This window comes from Ambystoma mexicanum, chromosome 11, assembly GCF_040938575.1.
Source record: "Ambystoma mexicanum isolate Mex_15411 chromosome 11, UKY_AmexF1_1, whole genome shotgun sequence".
Taxonomy (NCBI): Eukaryota; Metazoa; Chordata; class Amphibia; order Caudata; family Ambystomatidae; genus Ambystoma; species Ambystoma mexicanum.
The window spans coordinates 446129083-446149357 of record NC_090934.1 but is presented as its reverse complement, the minus strand read 5'-3'; positions in this window follow the sequence as shown (position 1 = coordinate 446149357).

Genomic DNA, 20275 nt, shown 5'->3' with positions numbered 1-20275 from the left:
CAGGAAGGAACAGGATTGGTCCACCCACTCAGAGAGGAAGGAGGATATCTGACCAGGAGGCTGATAGATGATAGCCACAGTAATGGAATGTCCAGGAGAGAGAGAGAGCATACAGACGAGGCATTCAAAAGAAGAGTAGGCCTGCGTAGGAATAACAGAGCAGGAATCCACTCAGGAAAGATCAGGGCTACATCCCCTCCAGAAGGTTGGATCTGGGTGCAGAGAGGATCTTGTAGCCATCAGGGAGGAGATTGTCAAAGCTTGTGACAGAGCTGGCCGTGAACCAAGTCTCAGTGAGACCGTGGACATCAAGGTCAAGTTCCTCCAGGAGGCGGTAGATGTCAGAGGAGTGTTTGACAGCTGGGCAAGAGTTTAGAGTGGTAATATGGACAAGGTTGCTGATCTTATAAGACTTCCAGGGAGGTGTACGAATCAGAGGCACGCCCTGTGGAGGTTTAAAAGCAGCACAAGGGGGGACAGACGAGGAAGGAGGAGAGGACAAGGTAGCCAAGGAGGAGACAGCAGTGGTAGGCGAGGAAGCCGTGGAGGGGAGATAGGGGACAGCAGAAGAAGCAAAGAAGTTGATGAGGCACAGGAAGCATCTATCAAAGAGAAGAAGGCTGACTTGAGGGCCTTGGACCAGGACGGTACCATTCACTTAAACATTAATGATGACCTTAGAGGAGTGGAAGGAGGCCAAGAGGGCATCCCACTGGGTGCCACCATGAATAGGAGAGGAAGAGAAGGGAGAGATCACAGAGACCATATGCAGTGTCCATAGGGCTGGTGAGGTAATGTCAAAGAGGATGTCAGTGAAGGTTTGCCTGAAGGAGGCACTGGTATAGGTGTCAGCAATAGGGAGGCCTGGGCTGGAGACCAAGATGACCTTTTTAAACTTCTTCCTACCAGATTTACTGAGGAGAGCAGGATAGTTGATAGAGAAGCAGTTAGAAAGAATAGGAGAGACAGAGAGCACCATAGAGAAGGTAGGGAGACGAGAGAAGAGGAAGGGGTAGGGGAGAACACTAGGGAAGGACACAGGGCAGAGAGCAAGCAGGCAAGACAGATAGAGATGAGACAATTTGACAATTGGACAGACGATAGGCGCTTAGATAGTGGTAGAAAGGTTCGCTAGATGAGTGCTTTGCTACCAGACATTTGATCGAAAGAAATTGGTCGACTGGACAAATGGTCGAACCAATTTGGTCGAAAACCAAATGGTCGATTTTTTTATTTTTACCCCTTTTTTTGCGGGGGATCACCCCCAACCCCTTTTTTTTCCTAAAAAAACTTTTTTTCCCTAAACTACAACCTTAAAAATAAATATATAAATAAAAAAAAAATTTGACCATTTGGTTTTCGACGAAATTACGTCGACCAAATGTCCTTTCGAACAATTGTTTTCGATGAAATGTCCGGACACCGGCAAAGCCACAGAACGGCGCTACTTTCACAATGCAATTTTAAAAAAGCAGGAGAAAACACACCTAAGTTTGAGAGTCCTGAAAGAGGGGAAAGGTCTATGTTTTACAATGTGATAAAGTTAAGCCTTGAGGATCATTATTATCAACCAATATTGAAACAATGTTCATCAATATAGTCTACTAAGGGAGTTGGATCTAATGACAGGCCTTGCTGCTGAAGAATATTATTTAATTTGCTGAAGAATATTATTCAAATTATTAACAGCTTCTTCATTAAACAAGTCTTTTTTGATCTTTATTGGTAAAATATATTATCAAGTATTAACTCGAATAGTGACTTATTCTTTGATTTGAACTTTGTATTTCCAAAATATAAGGCAGAAATTGAGCTCACCTGAATTCCTTTTCATTATCATTGAAGTTCATTTGGTTCCCCCATTTCTGCACGAGGTTTTGCTATCAAAAAGATCCACATTAATTGTGAACCTATGTATTATGTCATTAGCAATATAAAAAATCAGCAGTAACATTTCTTACGACCCAACAATTATGATTTTTCTTTTTGTTTCCAAATGTAATCTACACCATATGCCTGCTGGTAATTGTGAGCTTTTAATTCATTGCATCAAGTGCAGTTTCCCATTTATCATATTTGATGTGGGAATGTTCTAATCCTTTTGTAATTGCCTAAGCAATCTTTCTCTAATGAAGCGTCTTTCTTGAGTTAAATGAACTTTGCAGAGAACTGATTCTTTACCGTCACTGAGTTGAAAGGGGAAGAATTGCGAGTCGTCCTTTCCTTTGTAATGTAGTTAAACTGCTTATTTTGTCTCCTAAACTATACCCCTGTTGACCTTAATCCTCAAGGGAAGTCTATTGCAGATATCATTTCAGTTTGTTTCCCTTCAACGTGGAGAGCCACACATTTAATTCAGACGAAGATGTATTCTCAAAGGTTCTGTGGGAGTCCCTTCACTATCATCTTGCTCGTTCTCAGATAGGCTAGTGATTCTTAAAATGAATCTCCATTTGATTAGGATTTTTTTTTAATCAAGTGACAGGTTCTATTCAAACTGCCATAGTTGGCCTTTCTTTTTAATTTGATTGGTCAGTGGATTAAGGTCTACAGGACCTGGTTCATGCAGTCTATTAGAGATGAAAGCCTCTGAAGCATGTCTTTTCCCAGTAAAACCTGTGTATGCTGTGGAGCCACAACTATCATCACTTGGGTGTGTTTATGTTGACCTATTTAGATTTCCACTTCAGTTACCCCATCTATTGGGATTTCCTATCCATCAAAATGATGTACTTCCCCAAGGACAGTGCAGTGTTTTCCCCTTCTTCTTTGGTTCATGGTTTCATGTACTTCTTGAGATATCAAGGTCCTCTTAAAGACTGTCTCTATTAGATCCAATGAGTCACAGTGTCCTTGAACTTGGATAGGTGTGAACTAAAGTTAATCTTTCATTTTCTTTTTTTATTTTATTTATTTATTGCATTTAAATTGTAAAAACTGTTTAATAATGGATCTCAATTGATGAATAAAACAGTAAAACCAAGTTACTACTGAAACCATGTTCAAAAAGGGCGAAACAAACAAGAGATTAAATCAAGTCAAGTCAGCTCACTGTACCAGTCTCAAAGGATATTCTCTCAATAAATTGAACAAGAGCTATTACATATTTCGGTTTGGAATTGTCTATCAATAAGGTCCACCAGACCACAGGGCCAGAAGCTGTAAAATCTGAGAAAAGGTTTCTGAAATAGGTTGTACAAAGTTCTCTCAGCCCAGAACATCCCGTAACAATGTCAACCAGTGTTTCAGTCTCATCTGTATTTCTGCAAAACCGACAATGATTGTTTTTCGACAAACCTCGTATTGCCTGGATCTCGTTTGTGAAGTGTAGGTTCAACCGGGCTTATAGAAATGTATCCCTTACTTTCTTATCTGGAAATGTTTTCAAGTAAGGGCCAACGATATTCAATTTCCAGCCATCCAAAGGCAGGTGCATCACCAATCAGTACTTGTTTGCCGCTTCCAAGGTTTGGATCCAGTCGAACATTTTCAATTTTGTTTTCACCCACTTCGGGTTTGTCACAAGTTATTCAAATCGACTGCCTATAACATTCAGACAACTTGTCATATCTTGGGACCAGTCCTGCAGAGATGGATTGTCGTGCTGCTTTGTTTTATTGTAGATCAGGTCCAGGATTGGGGGTCTTGAGATGGCAAAATATTTGCCAAACAAAGCTATTCTGTTGCAGGTGACTGAACATCTCTGAGACGAAAGGCCCAGTTCTCGACGGAGGAGACCAATCAGGGTAGATTTTGGAACCCCAAGCACTTACTTCCAAAAAATCCCCCCAAGGCAATTCCAGAAAGGCTTGGAAATGGTCCGCATGGCTTCAGCACCATATGTTACCGTTGGGATAACCTTGGCTTATTGGATCGGTGGACAGGAAGAATGGAAAAGCACCTGTATTTTCTGTTTATCACGCATGCCTGGCAAGTTAGTGTTTTCATTTTCCCAACAAGATGGGATAACATGGGCGCTTAACATAAGTTACTTAGCCAGAGATCCAGATATTTGAAGGAATCCACATGCTCGATCTTCTCGCCACCGATTTGCCATGAAGACTGTTTCTTGGCTTTGATGGATATGCCAAAACTCATGGTTTTTGTCTTGCTTTTGTTGATCTCGAGCCCGTTTTGAATGATGTAGTTATGGAGGGTGTTGAGTTGCCTCTGTAGGCCCACTGGAGTTTGTTCGATGAGCACTACGTCATTGGCGTATAACAGTCAAGAAAGGTAGGCACCACCCACCTTTGGGGAGAATGATCTTAAAGTGTGGAAGGCATCAGGCATATCCTCCAGGTAGAAGTTGAAGAGAGCCGGCGCCATCGGTCACCCCTGTTTCACCCCTCTCGAGGTCTTGATTTCTTTAGACAGGAGCCCTGCTTGATTTAGTCTGACTCTCAGGGTGGTGTCGGAGTGCATGGCCTTGATGGGTTCCAAGATAGATAACGGACAGTTCTTCTTCTCACTTTTTGGGCAGAATAGACCTCTGTCAACCTGGTAGAATGCCTGAACAAAGTCCACGAATACCATATAGATTTTTGTGTTTCATCGCCGGTAAGTTTATTTCAGTAACTGCAGCAGAAAGATGGTAACAGCCATGCCCAAGCCTTTCAAGAAGTCACACTGGAAGCAATCGTAGCTATCGGTGGACCTGCACCAGTCATGGAAATTATCCAGAAGAATTGTACTGAACAGGTTGCCAATAACATCGAGGTGAGCGATAGGGTGATAGTTCTTTGGATCCTTCCCATCCAATTTTTTGTGGATCGGGACCACTATCGCATTCCTCCATGAACTGGGCACTTGGTGACTGTTGGCAATCTGTCCAAATGGGGACCCTATGAAAGAAGCCCAATCTTCTGGGTCCTCCCGAAGCATAACATTTGTTAGGCCGTCAGGGCCCGGAGCACGGGAGGTCTTTAATTTCTTGATAAGATCTATTATTTTGTTTGTGTTGAGGTTTGTGACGCATGGACCCAAGTAATTTGAGAGCGGCTCTGCAGCCCCTCTTACCATGATCAAAGTGTAGAGCCTGGCATAGTGGCTTATCCATGATTCCTCATTTATACGGTTAGATTGATCCACCTTTGATGAGGTTTTGTCCAGCTTGATGAGCCACCAAAAGGCTTGGGGGTCTTTTCCCGCCAGGTTTCTCAACATTACCTCAGCATCGTTCTGGTACCTTAGGTTTTTAGATGTAAAAAAACAGTTTTTATAACTAAGCTGTGCCAACCTTGCATCGCTAAGGGTCCTGGTTGAGTTAGTTTTCTTTGCAATGGGTGACAGTTTTCGAACCAGTCTTCTTTTCGACACCAAGACTGGGTCAAACGTGTAGATACCGATCTTTGTGGCAAACCCTTTAGATGTAGGGTTAAAACTGAATTCTTCCAACAGCGGGGAGCATTCAACCGTAGACAAACATGGAGGAAAAAGCTATGCTTTTTGCCGACGACATCCTTAAGCGAAGTCCCTTGTTATAAGAGTCGACCACAATTGGTGTATAGTCTCAGAATAAAGGGCCAGGTGTCTGCCATTCCAAGAGGGGAAGGTTGTGGTCACTCTGAGGTGTTTTAATTACCTGGAAGCTATGCACCAAAGGGAGAAAGTTAGTGGACACTTAAATGTAATATAATGTAGAAGTAGAACCCCGGCCTTGCCATGTCGGCTGAGCTGCAACATCTCCCATGGTGTTACCCTTGTGGAGGTGCATAGCTCTTGAGTCCATATGTGTGTTCCACTTGTCGAGGCTGGCATGTTTTGGGTCATCGTGATTCCATAGGTGGAAGAAATTAGGGCTATAAATGAGTCATCCCAGATCAGCGCAGGATTGCAATATACATTTATGATCACGATCTTAGAGCAAATGCCACTTCCTGCCGATGATGGGTCGGGTTCCGATAAGATGTATAAGGAAGTTTGATGAAACTGATTTCAAGAGTTTCAAAGTACTGCCCATTTTCACTGCTGTGAGTAAACCCACCGATGTTCGCCCAAGGACTCCCTCCACAGCCGGGACAGTAGACAAATCCAAGCCATCCAACATTGACAACTTCCTCAGCCACGTCTCTTGTAGGTTGATTAAGTCAAACGCGCCCAAGTTTTAGTTGCTAGCTTGTGAGAGGTGGATAAAGCCCCTAGTGTTCCAGGATATACGTTTCAGCCTAGAGGTATTGGCTGAAGCGGAAACCGTCAGAAGATCTCTTCTTTGTTTTCTAATTGTGCAGCTGGGTTGCTAAAATGAAGGTTGATACGCCAAAGTATTAGTCAACCACGACCAATCAGAGGTGGGAAGATTGGGTATTTCAGTGGGTTCTTGAGAGTGCACGTTTCCCACGTTTCGGGCAAGGAGTCTGACTTGAATGTCACATTTATTTTGAATTCAGGACCTAGGGGGAACCTGATGATCTTCAGGGAGTCCTGGAACAAGGGGAAAGGTTTAAAGGCAGGTGTTCCGTTGCCCATCCAAGGGTTGACCCTCAAAGCGATAGCACTTTGTTGTTGTGGGATCTGAGTTTGATCAAAATTGGTGCAACATAACACGTCAAATCCCAGTAACAGCAAGCTTTCTGTTGAGTCCAGCAGCATGTTTTTAACCACTGGAGATGAGAGATGAGGAACACAGAATCCAGGAATTTCTCGTTATAGAATTCAATGAGTTGGAAATCAGAGGAGCTTAGCAAACACAAGTTTTGCATTGAGTGGAATAATTCTATAACCACTCGACGATCTAAAATGAGACTGTTGTTTTGGTCCAAAACCCTCTCCAATTTCAGTGTTCGGTTTTGTGGGTTAACCTGTTTCGCACTTGCTCTGATGTACTTGGGCCGGTTGTCCCTGTGGTCATTACTTTTATCGTCTCCTGCTCTGCATTGGAGTTCTTCAACATGGGTTGAGCTTTTGGACGGAGGGGCTGAGAAGTTGGTAGCAGCCTTTGTTTCTTACCACCACTGGGGACTGTGATCTTAATCGTTTCCATTTGTCGTCCATAAACTCAAACCGGGGAGAAGCCGGCAACTCTGTGTTTTCCATTGCAGGTGCCGCACTAACTCCGTCAATGATCTTTACAAGATCAAGAGGTTCTTCATGCAGGGTGTTGACAAGGGCATCCTCAATCGAGTAAGTTGAACAGGTCAACAAGGCCTGTGATATAGGGCTCAGGTGAGACCCACCAAGGTGGGGGCTCGGTGGAGGGCCCTGAGTGACACCCCTATTGTTCAGGTCCCTGCATGACATAGGTCCTCACAGTGTGGGAACCGCCCTTCTTGGGGCGGGTTTTGGGGCTTGCTTCCCATCCACTGAAGGTCGTAGTATGACCTTATTTTATGCTGGTAAAGTTTCACAGCAAGTAGAATTTGCGGTCTTCTTCTGTTGCCCCTGTTTTTGGTTGGAAAAGAAAGGAAGAAGCTGGTTGTCACCCGCCCCTTCCTCCTCTATTGAAGTAATTTGTAGGGCTGTGTCGCAAGCGATACATGGACCGTTCGCTGGCTTTTAGGAGGTTAAGGCACTTGGTGGGGGATTACGCAAGGTACCCAAGGGAACTGTAAGGTCCTTTGTCAAATTGACAGAAAGGGATACGTTCCTTTTCTGAGTTTACAGAGAGACAGAATGGCCCACATTGTTGGCAGTTTGTGATGATGCATGGAGAAAAGTCCCGTTGCCACTCGGCATCAAACCATGAGTCTCCTTGCCTGTTTTGAAGCCCTCCAGGAATATTAGCGTAGAATGGATCATGGTTAAAAGGGTGGTGTAGTCCTTGAAGCTATCGTTCAATTGTTTGCATAGTTTAGTGAATGTGGCAAGGGCGATGCTGACTGTTGACATGACTGAAAGAAGGTCAAGTTTTTCCTACCAGCTAGACGGGTTGGTCAAAGAGGGCGGCTCCAAGGATTGAGTTGATCTGGTGAGGCTGAAGACATAACAGGACCAGCATCCGTCATTGGCTTCAATGGGGCCACCTCTTCCCGCAACCCAAACTGGGCAGAGTGAACTTGCGTACTTGCCACTGCTGTACCCAACACCAGAGTTTCTGCAACACCTACACCCTCCAGTGGAGTCACTGTGGGGACATTTGCCAAGGCTGGGGCGTCGGGCCCAGTGGGCATGATGTTGGGTAATGGAGGGGGCGTGTCCAATGTAAGATCCTCCTCAAGTTGATTTCCCAGATGTTGGAAAAATGGAAGCCAGTGGTCGTTTCCCAAAGTGGAAGACTTCTCCAAACCCTTCCACCAGGAATTTCCCAGCGAGGGGGCAGAAAATGGTGTATGTCAAAACTTCTGCCCCTGAAGAACTGCCTTGTAGTTGGAATGGAACAATCAAGGTAATTGGATTTCAATTAGTTGATGTTTGGGATTTCATGAGCTTGAACTTGAACAGCTCTTTCAGGGGCATTGTCATCAGGATCAAGTTCAAGTGGGTTTGTCCAGGACTCTTTAGTTATAAACATGCACTTAGAGATCCAGGGATAATTAGTACATGAACTTCAACAGTGTACTAATTTTAGCAGTACCACTGACTTCTGTAGGAGGGTGTGTGTACCACTTTAGAAATTATGCTAATGTTGAAGCATCTGTTAGGTGGTGTCCAGTTAAAGTTTCAAAAACAAAAGGATCGAATGCCAAAGGTGAGAGTGCATTCGACCGAAAACAAAAGGATAAACATTTTTTTTAAATGTATATTTTTTTTTGCTATACGCCCCTCCCCAAAAAAAAAAAATTGTGATCCTTTTTTTCAGTCGAATTGACCCAACCCTTTTGTCATTCGACCCTTTTGAGTCGATACTATAACCTATAACCCTGTCAGGTGTGTGACTTAGTGATGATGTGAGGCACTGAGGGCAATCTAAAGGAGGTGATTTGGGATTTGGAATAGCACAGTGTACTGTAGGGTACTAATAACCATTAGCATGACAAAATACTAATACTACTAATGACTAATCTCAACTAGACTAATATAAGTAAGTTGAGATGAAAGTGGGTTTGCTTAGGCCATAGATCTGTGTCAGGATGGAGGTGCATGAAGACAGGCTGCAATGTGCCTAGAATATAAATATGAGATTTGAAAGCTGAACTGCAGTGGATCTGATGTGCAGAGTGCAATGAGACTGCAGGATGTGCTTTGCAAAAAAATACTTTGTTTAAACAGGAAAGCAGAGAGGGTGTGAAGGTGACATGTTACATTTCTTCTGTGCTGGAGAAGAGTTTGTATAAAGGTTACTGGGGAGAAACTGAAAGGGTTGGAAATTACTGGGGTGTTGGCTAAAATGGGAGGCAATGATTAACTGGTGACCTCATGACAGAATGTATGAACATGGTTGGTGAAACAATATGCTTTCTTTATTTAAATAAAGGGAAAGGGGAGGAAGCAAAGAAAGCTTAAACGCTAGATGAAGAGGAAAGAAAGTGGCTTGCCATAGAAGGAGCAAAGAGAGACAGAAGAAGAGAGAGTGGAAAAAGAAAAAAATCAAAGAAATTGGAGTGCTGGTTGGGCTGTGTAGTGAGACGTAGACTGGCTGGTCGGACTACAGAAACATAAGTGAGAAGGGCCAGGAGATCTCACTGTGCCCTGCCTGCAGCTGAAAGCAGGAGAAAAGAAGGGGAGAGAGTGCCAGAGATATGAAGGGCATCCAGCCTTGCAAGGAAAATCAGCACGCTGAAATTGGTGAGTGTGAGTGATAAAAAAATAATTAATCATGGTACCTTTTTTGAAGAACCTTCCTGCCCCTAGGATCCCCAATGCAAGGCTAGTAACCTCATTTTTATCGACTGGTATTGTTTACCCTTTGCTGCACATGCCATCCTCAATGAGGTTCTGTGGGGGCACATTGTATTCTCTTTACTGTGCTTCAAGTGACACAATTGTTACTTTCCAGGCATCCCCTGAACAGGCAGTTGTTACTTTTTACTCTGTTTTGCAAAGGCATTGATCAAGGCTGTTGCTGCAGCCACATTAATGCACTAGAAGAGAACATATGCTCAAAATGGATCTTGTTGTAATTTTAAATCATGTTCAAGGTGTCCTGTCCTTTGTTCGCAGTCCTTCTTCCTTTCCAGGTGTGGGAGGGACCTTTCCATTCATGCACTTTCATGGGGTTCTTGCAGAAATCTTGCAAGGGTTCCCCTTTATGTGTGTGTTCGTAGGAAGTGGGGAGGGGCCACCCAAACCCAAATACACATTTCTCCAGGAGACTGTCTGTTCCTGGAGAAGATTCCAGACAGCCACCTTCAAGTGTGAATGTTTTCTGTGTCCCCATTGGAGAGCTGAGGTCACCCCCAAGCCCTGTTTTGCATACAAGCAGACAATCTGGATTCATGCACACAAGTCGACCACTGGACCAGAAGAGATCCAAAAAAGGAGATGAGGCAATATTGGGCTGATATTGGGCTGACCTGTGCGATCAAATCATGTGTTCTCTCCTTTAAAAGTTTTCATTAACTGTCTATATTCTATGCTATAGTACTTTAAAGTAGTGTGTAATCGAAATGGGTGATCAATTGTGAGATGTATATATGTGCCAAAGTGTTTTTAACAACATCATGATATTTAACCTTAGTGCAGTGTTATAATAAAAACGTATTAGTTGTAGTACACAACAGTGACCCCTACCTCCTTAGTGCAGCTTGGCTGCTTGGCCATGCAACTACAGTGAGTGGCTTTGATCTGCTGGGGTGCTAAACCTAGGTAGGCTTTTCCAAATCCTATCATTGATACAGAATTTAAAAACTCCTCCTAATAGCATCATCGCCTTCCATCATGTAAAGTGAGACATTAATGGCAATGAGGTCTGTTTGCGGCTAGGCTTCACAAAAACAGGCATTATGTCTATAACCAAACACATCACAAATTTCAAATGGTAATGGATGTATTTTTGAATATTTATTCTTAAACTATGCTCATATGGGAGGGCCATAATGGGTTCTCTTGACAACAAAATATCATTCTCCCCTCTCCAACTTATGTTCCTGTAAGACCCTGGCCAGTCTCGCAGGAACATAAGCCTTCCAACAGCAAGGCTGTGTTGAGCCAGAGTTTAGCCTTAAAAAGGATTATTAAGAATACAGCAATACATGCATTTTCGTATGTCATGTGAGACAGCCTTTGATAACTTACTTTAAGGGTGCAGAAGAACGAGACTGCCACACAGGTGACATGGATGTAGGCATACACCTTTATTATACCATATACAAAAGAGAAACCCTACATGTCCCTAACTCTAAGAGAAGTTTCCTTTCCTCAATTAAAATACTGAGTTCTGTCAGGATGTCAATATACATAAAGAGTCAAGCATCCTGTGTCAAAAACCCTACTTCTGTCCCTTACGCTTATAACTTAACTAACAAATTAACAAATATTCTTGGTCCAGAGGAACGACTCCATTCTTCTGGACAAAGGACCACAGTCCAATTCCTAGGTGGGATCTTTACCTGAGGGACTGACTCCCTTCCTCAGGTCTCAATCCCTTTCCAAGGCACAAAACAATGTCTCAGATGGCAAAGCAGTAAGGTTCTTAGTTCCAAAGCAAAAGATAAAGTTCCAATTCTTAGGTGGGATTGAGACCTGAAGGAGGACTCCCTTCCCCAGGTCTCAATCCCTTTCCAAGGCAAAACATAATCTTAAAGTTCCAGCTCAAACATAAACATTCCTTATTGGCAATGGATGTTTCTTCACTACTGGGTTCCAGGAGAATACCTCCCTTCTGCATGTATATTGCTCTCACTATTTTCACAATGCTAGAGAGTTGACTCACTTCCTTGACCATTTCTCAGACATATTTTATACTTCATATGCCAGCGGGAATGACTCCCTTCCCATGGCATTTTCCTCAGGCTTAGTTTGCATTTCAAAATGCTGGGGGGAAAGACCCCCTTCCCTTTGTCTTTTCTCAGGCTTGGTTTGTAGTTCACAATGTTAAGGGGAATGACTCCCTTCCCCATGCCTTTTCTCAGGTTTGGTTTGCAGTTCACAATGCCAGGGAGAAAGACTCCCTTCCCTTGGTCTTCTCTCAGGGGTTGGGATCTCAGACCTGCATCTCCCTCTCTTTAGCTTGGTCCACTTGGTTCACTCTCCTGACAAACATTGCCATCAGGTAGTAGACATCTCCTTTCTGTAGGGTCCCCCATTCTGGTCTGGTACCATCACAAGGAATATACCTTGTTTCTGTATGTGGGTCCCAGACCCTGCTTTCTCTTCCATTTTGTTCTGACCAACTTGGCTCCCTCTCTCGCCAAGTGTTGTCACAAGGAAGATAGAACTAAATAGGAGATCTGGGGCAATTTAATGACATCAGGGTACGACCCCAAACAAAACAAAGGACACTCAAAGACTGCAGAAACCCTTCTGTCACTGTGTTTTCTCCTCCTAACCAGGACACTATGCTTTCAGTTCATATAACAAATAAAGAACTGAACAAACCTTACCATATCATAAATGTAGTACATTACATTTTATTCAAATACAGTATCAACACAATAAGAAAAATAGACATACAATTTCATCATATATCAAAATCACAGTTAGAGTAAAAACATACCATACAATATATCAAAACACAACAGTAAAAAACTCTTGTCTTTGCATACAAATCAACTGCCTAATTGCTGTTCACATTACGTTGGTTAACGAGTAAAGAACCACTATTAGTGATGGTAACTTTACCCTCTCATGTGTAGAGACAAGTGGATGAATCCTTTTACACAAAAAAGGTTCACTTTAAACTTAATACTTTATTATAATCACTGCTAACTAGTCCAGTGTTATTAGAAGCCCAACATGTTTCGTTCTTCATTAAATAACACAAAATCACCAAGAACTTCTTCAGGTGACCAACAAGTAAAAGTTTCAATGCAAATTTGATTGTGTTGGCAGGAGTTGAAACCTCTATTGAAGTGTTTTGTGCATCCAAATACTAGAGGAGAAAATACAGATTCGCAGCTGTCATTAATACTGCTTAACTTACACAACATAACCTTCTGGGCACAAAAATTAACCCATGGGAGGTTTACCATATTAATTTAACTTTATATTCTTTATACAGTCAGAAGTGAGTGTCTTCTCAGTAGACCATAGTCTGGGGGATAACACAAATAACAATGGGAGGGTAGAAAGAAGCACGTGAACATCATACAACCAACATTACATTAAAAAAATCAACAGTAGCCAAATGGTCAAGATAGTTATAGCCTACATTGTTCTATGCACTGCTATTAAATCTTGCCACTCCCGAACTGGGAACGCTCAACTCCAAACAACATGCACAGCAACAGCCCACTGCTCGGGTAATTATAACTCTCACTGTCCTGTACACTGCTGTTGTATCTTGACGACGCACAGCTGAGAGCACACAGGGAAGATACCTCATTTTTATATGTGAGTCCCAGGCTCTACTTTCCAAGCCCCCACTGGCACCAGCATTTAGTTCTTTACCTGTGGGTGCTTCTGGAGGCTCTGCCTACCCCCATTGGGTTCTTAAGGTAATTCACCGGACTGTGCAGGTGTTTCTCTTCCCAATGGATCAGATCCCATTTTTCCTGCTCCCAGTATGGCTCTAGGTCCACTCTTGGCCACTGGGTTCTTGGTTCTGCTGAGACCAGAGGAATTTATTCTTCTCTGCACCTCCATTGAAACTCCCTGGCTGACCATTCCTTCTCATTTGGCTGCTGGTGTGGCTTTGGTTCTCCCCAAAGCAGTTACGTCAGCTTCTTTGGTAGCTCTGTAAGTCCTTTGCCAGTATTTGTCCTAACCTCCAGTCCCCTCTCTACGGAAAGCTAGAATGGTGACCACCATACCACTAGGTATTCTTCTTGACTCATGCCTCTTCTCTGTATCACTTGGTGTCACATAGGTTTTACTTAGGTCATCTGTCCACTTCCTTTTCTCAGTAGCGGTTAGCCCTATGGCCCTACATACTTCCATGGTGTAGTTAGGTAACATGGAAGAGGGGTATGAGGGATATGAGGATGTATGGGAGGTGGGTATTGGGTTGAAATACCACGTTCCCCTTGGATAGTGACCCTTTTCCGTAGGGAGGGAGTATCTCCCCATTAGATCCTCCCACTGAGTACCACCCCCAGGGGACTATCGGATAGCGGCCTCACCTCCCTGACCTCATGGGAAGGGGCTCCTCCTTGAGGAGTAGTGGTGATATCCAAGAATTCATCTCATTACATATTTACAATAATGTATACGTTTTTTTAAATATTTTATGTTTAAATCATTATATTATTATCATAGGTCTATACATGCTTTTATAGTATGTAATGGGTATTATTTCTTATACATATTCTTGAAAAAATACATCAAGTTTCACTTGCTTATGGAAATTGAATTGCACTTCAAATACCATTGAAAGCTTTAAATACCATAATGGTTCATTGTGACTTCATTGTACATTTACACTCAGGAATTGTACCAATTAGTACTCTTGTCAACATCCTCTCAAATTAAAGAATAATGCACATGACTATTGCCTCTGCAAACAAAATATTTCTGTAGCACAGGCAATTCTCTGATTTCTGATATACAGTTCCATGCATTAAAAAGAATTGTGTGATTATTGGATCCCCACCTCCTCGTTTATTAGGTGAGGAGTGTACACCATTCCCACTGTTCCTTATCCTTTTCTACTGCTTTCATCCAGGAGGCTGAAAGGAACAGTAATTAAATTAACCGAAGAGAGATTTATTAAGGCTAGTTTAATACAACATAATAATAAAGTTGTAATTTAACATATTACCTTATATTGCCCATTTTTGTACTCTAATCTCCATATCCAAGTTTATAAATCTAACAGAAAATACAATTGTAATATGATGTTAAATATTCCACAAACATTCATCCTTTCATCTAATAATTTGAATTTATCATTTTGATGCAGATTTTATTTTATTCCGAGGTCATCTCATTGGGGGCAGATATTGATTGCTCGATCCAGTTAAGAGAGGTTAGGGGATGACAGGTCTTCAGATGATTCACATGGAGCCAGCATGAGAGGGATCGTATCTATGACTTTGAAAGACCCTCTCCAAGATGGCAGGAATTTGCACTCTGTATATTGGTTCTTATGGAAATTATAAAGGTAGACCTGATCACCTACCTTATATTCCTTTATGGTGGTCTTCAGGTCAACTGAGTTTTCATACTCACGCAGTCTTCTCCAAGTTCTGCTGTGCATAGTCTAAAGTATAGTGGAGCTGCTCCCACAACTTATCCACATTTTCATGACTAGTAGAGTTGTTGATCAATGTCTGATCCTGTATTCAGTACAACAAATTTTGAGGTAAGGCCATTTTTCTACCAGTCAGGCAATTGAAAGGGACATCTTAAGAAGCATAAGTGGGGGAAGATCACAGGGCCACAAGGACAAGTGGTAATTGTAAGCACCAACTGGGTCCCAAGTCCACAACAAACATTTTTCAGAATTTCCACGATCATCTTGTTGTATCTATCTACCTGCCCACCCCCATGGATGCTGGGCGCTAGGCGATATGTCTTTTTCTCTTGATGCTGTGAGTTTCCCACATCTTAGTCATTACCTCACTGAAGGGTTACCACCTTGTTCAGGCTCAATTCATTGAGGAAAAACAACATGAGAAAATATGTGGTTGATCAATAACTCACTTATGAAGATGATCTGAAGATCAAACAATGGCACTGTGATTCCTCTCTTTTGTAGAGGAGCCTGATGAGTTGGAATTTGGCACACACCAGACATCCTTTCAAATAGATGTTTTGGGCTTGATCCATGTGTTGCCAAAAAGCAACCTTGTCTGGGATCTGCATTGTCTTTTTGAATTCTCGATGAGCAGCAGTCGCTGCATTATGGACACGATTCAACATTATGCTTCAAAATAAGGTAAGTACCACCCACTGATCATAACCAGATTGGGGTTTCCTAACAAGAAGTCCTTCTTGAATGTTGAACATATTCTGAAATGTCATTAAAACTTGAATATAGATCTTGTTTTCTTTGCCACTCCAGTTCACATAAGGGAACGTTGTCTGGATCTTATAAATATTTGTATAATTTTCCAATAATGATGCCTTCTTTTGGTATAGTTATTAGGTCTTATTCTCTAGCATCCTTACTCCACTGCAGAATAGAAAGCGTGATCAGGATCTTGTGATCTTGTGATCCTGATCAAGCTACTGCTGCTATATGTATTTCTCCAGGAAGTTCCATATCAATTTGTTCATTGTGGATTTCTCTGATTTTGGCTACTAGATCAGTTAAATTGTTTCCTTTTTATTTGACCTTTCCACTTTTGAGTGACCATTCATTTTCCTAAACAAAAGGGTCTTGTACTTTGATGTCAGTATATCATCTGTCAGCTTGATTAACTTCCCAAGTTTAAGGGGTTTGTCGTTCGCTAAAAGCATACCTCTGGATTTCCAGTTTACTAAGTTAATGTTAAGGTTAACGTTAATGTTAATGTTAAAGGACATTTGTACCACACACTATCACCACCGGATTGGTCCTTTGGCGCTCTGGTGGTTCTGAAAGAGGGAGGGAGGGGGGGTTAGTGAGTGGAAGCTGGAAAAGTGCAAGAGAGCAATGGTGTGGTGTTGGTGGCCTCAGCCTTGTGGGTCCGTTGGCTGGGCCTGGGGTGTTTGCGGCCGGTAGTCGTCGTATACTGTTGTGCGACTATATGTGAATTTGTTTGTTTTGTTGTTGCAATGTAGTGAAGTTTGTGCGGTTTGTTGTGCTGTAGGTTTGTGGTTGTCTTTGGTTTGCCAATATCCGACAGTTCCACAACACTGTGGTACCAGGTGGCAACTAAGGGGCGAGTGTGGGTGTTGGGTAGAGTTAGGGTGAGTTGTTGAATTCCACCTCTGAGATTAGAGCCAGCACAGGATGGCCTCCTACACCTGCATGACACAGAGGCACTGGCCACATGTGCCCAATATGAACAGAGATTAGAGCCAGCAAAAGCTGGACCTCCACCCCTGCATGACACAGAGGCAGTGGCCACATGAACAGAGATTAGAACTAGCACAGGGAGGCTTTCCACCTTTGCATGACGCAGAGGGAGACACCACATGTACCCCATATGAACAGAGATTAGAAACCAGCACAGGCTGGACTTCCACCCCTGCATGACACGGAGGCAGTGGCCACATGCATCTAATATGAGCAGAGCTTAGAACCAGCACAGGCTGGCTTTCCACTCCTGCATGGCACAGAGGCAGTGGTCACATGTATCTAATAGGAGCAGAGATTAGAACCGGCACAGGCTTGCTTTCCACCCCTGCACGACACAGAGGAAGTGGCCACATGTATCCATTATGAGCAGAGATTAGAACCAGCACAGGCTGGCTTTCCAGCCTTGCATGACACAGAGGCAGTGGTCAAATGAACAGAGATTAGAGCCAGCACAGGCTGGCCTTCCACCCCTGCATGAAATATAGGCAGTGGACACATGTATCCAATTTGAGCAGAGATTAGAAACAGCACAGGGTGACTTTCCACCCCTGCATGACACAGAGGAAGTGGCCACAAGTATCCAATATGAACAGAGCTTAGAACCAGCACAGACTGGCTTTCCATCCTTGAATGACACAGAGGCAGTGGTTGAATGAATAGAGATTAGAGCCAGCACAGGCTGGCCTTCCACCCCTGCATGAAACATAGGCAGTGGACACATGTATCCAATTTGAACAGAGATTAGAAACAGCACAGGGTGACTTTCCACCCCTGCATGACAAAGAGGCAGTGGCCACAAATATACAATATGAGCAGAGATTAGAACCAGCACAGGATGACTTTCCACCGCTGTATGACACAGAGGGAGTGGCCACATGTTCCAATATGAGCAGAGATTATAACCAGCACAGACTGGCTTTCCACGCCTGTATGTTTGTTTGTTTATTATTTGTAATGCGCCGGAATACCCTAGGGTAACAGGGTGCACCAGATACAGCAATATCCGAAGCTTAGTTGCAGACAGTAAAATATATACAAGGCATAAACAAAATAATAATGAAAGTAAGCAGGAATGTATACATATATACAGTTAACAGTTCTGTGTCCAGTATGTCCAAGTGACAAGAGGGGGAGGCGGAGCCTGGCTCAGTATGTTTAGACCATGGCTGTCTTCAGCCAAGACATCATTTTGGAACGGAAGTTTTGGTAGGGTAAGTCCATTCTGAGGGTGGGTGGTAGGGAGTTCCACAGTTTAGCCGCTTTCACTGGGAAGCTGTTACCTCCTATGGTAGAGCGTTTGTAGTTAGGGACGGAGAGGCAGTCTCTATATGCTGTCCTTGTCGGTCTCAAGGATGTCAGTCTGTGAAATCTGTTGATCAGGTAGATGGGGGCCGTGTTATTGAGGGACTTGTGGGTGAGTGAGGCAGTTTTTAGGGAGATTTTGTCTATGATAGGGGTCGAGTTGTTCTGCTGGCTGTGTGCTGTGATGTGGTCTCTTTTTGAGATGCCCATGGCCGCTCTGAGTGCATTTTTCTGGAGGGTTTGTAACTTGCTAGTAGTGGCTTTGGAGGACCCAAGATAAAGGGCGTTACAGTAGTCTAAACGGCATAGTATGAGGGCTCTGGCCAGGGTCAGGCAACTGGTGTCGGATAGAAAAGGTTTGGCTGTACGGATCAATTTGCATGTGTAAGCCGTGGAGGAGGCTAGTGAGTTCACCTGTCTGTTAAAGGTGAAATTGGAGTCCAGGTAGAAGCCCAATGTTTTGACTTTGTGTCCCACTCTGATCGTATTGCCATCAATTATGAAGGATGAGTAAGCTGGGCTTAATTTCTTTAGGCTGGCAGTGGTACCCAAGGTGATGAGTTCAGTTTTATCATCATTCAGGCATAGACCGTGAGTGGCCATCCATGCCTGGATGATGATGTAAACACTATTCACCAAGGCCAAATCCTTTCCATAATCTCCAGAAAGCGGAAGGAGGATCTGGGTATCATCTGCATAGTTAGTGTAGGTGATACCGAGATGATCCAGATCATCGAAAAGGGGCTTGGTAAATATGTTATACAGTGTGGGGGAGACGCAGGAGCCCTGGGGTACGCCACAGGTGATTGGTATGGGGTCTGCTGCATCTGTATGCGAAAAAACCCTCATGGTTCTGCCATTGAGGAAAGATCTAATCCATGTAATGGCCTCGGGGGAGAAGTGGGCGGCCGTGCGTAGGTGAGTGCAGAGGACCGAGTGGTCGACCAGGTCAAATGCTGCAGAGAGGTCGAGGAGGAGGAGTAGTGCTGCTTGGCCATTGTCTTTAAGCAGATCGATCTGTGTTTTAAGGTCGATGAGAGCTGTCTCAGTCCCATGTTGGGGTCGGAAGCCTGATTGTCTGGCTCCTAACAGGTGGTGTTCTTCCAAGTGCTTCTGTATTTGAACATAGGCAACCTTGTCCAGGATTTTCAAGAGGAATGGTACCATTGTTACGGGTCTGTAATTAGTGGGGGTAGCTGGGTCAAGAGCAGGTTTTTTTAGTAGAGGTAATACCCAGGATTGTTTTAGGTTGGTTGGGATGGACCCAGTGGAGAAGGAGGCATTGATAAGCGTTGTGATAAATGGGGAGAGGTCATGGGCACCCTCTTTTATGAGCTGTGGTGGACATAGGTCTCCCTGGCAGTTAGAGGGCTTCAATGACAAGATGATTTTTTTGACTTCGAGTATGGTCACTTTTGTAAAATTGAATCGTGTATATTCACTTGTAGTCTGCTTCACGGGTGGCTTGGACAAGGCAGGGTTGTTCAAGGATGCTTTTTTACAAGATATTTTATTTTGTAACATAGTGATTTTGGTGGCTAAGGCATTTTGGATATCGGTACACCAATTCTTATCTTTAATGCTGGTGTCCAGTGGTGCTATGGGGGTTTCTACTTCTTTTAGAATAGAGAATAGTTCCTTCATGTTTGAACTGGCTTGGGAGATACGGGAGTCAAAGGAGGTATGTTTTGCTAGGATGATTTCTTTTTTGTACAGGACCGCTAGTTTGGTGAATTTGATTTTATTGGCTACTGATGGGTCTCCTTTCCAGATGGTTTCACAATTTCATTTTTGCTGTCTTAAGTTTTTGAGGAATGGTGTATACCAATTGTTCAGGTGTGTTTTGGGCTTGCTTGGCCTGAGTTTGAGAGGGGCAATTAGGTCCAGGGAAGTGGACATAATTTTATTGTATTCCTCAACCAGGGTCTGAGGATCCAAGTTTTCAGGGAGCGAGTTGAGTGTGGGGAGTAGGATGGGGATAAGTATCTCCACCGTGATACTCTTCTTGTTTCTCGTGAGTGTGGGGGTGGGGCCCTACTCGGCTGCATAGGAGGA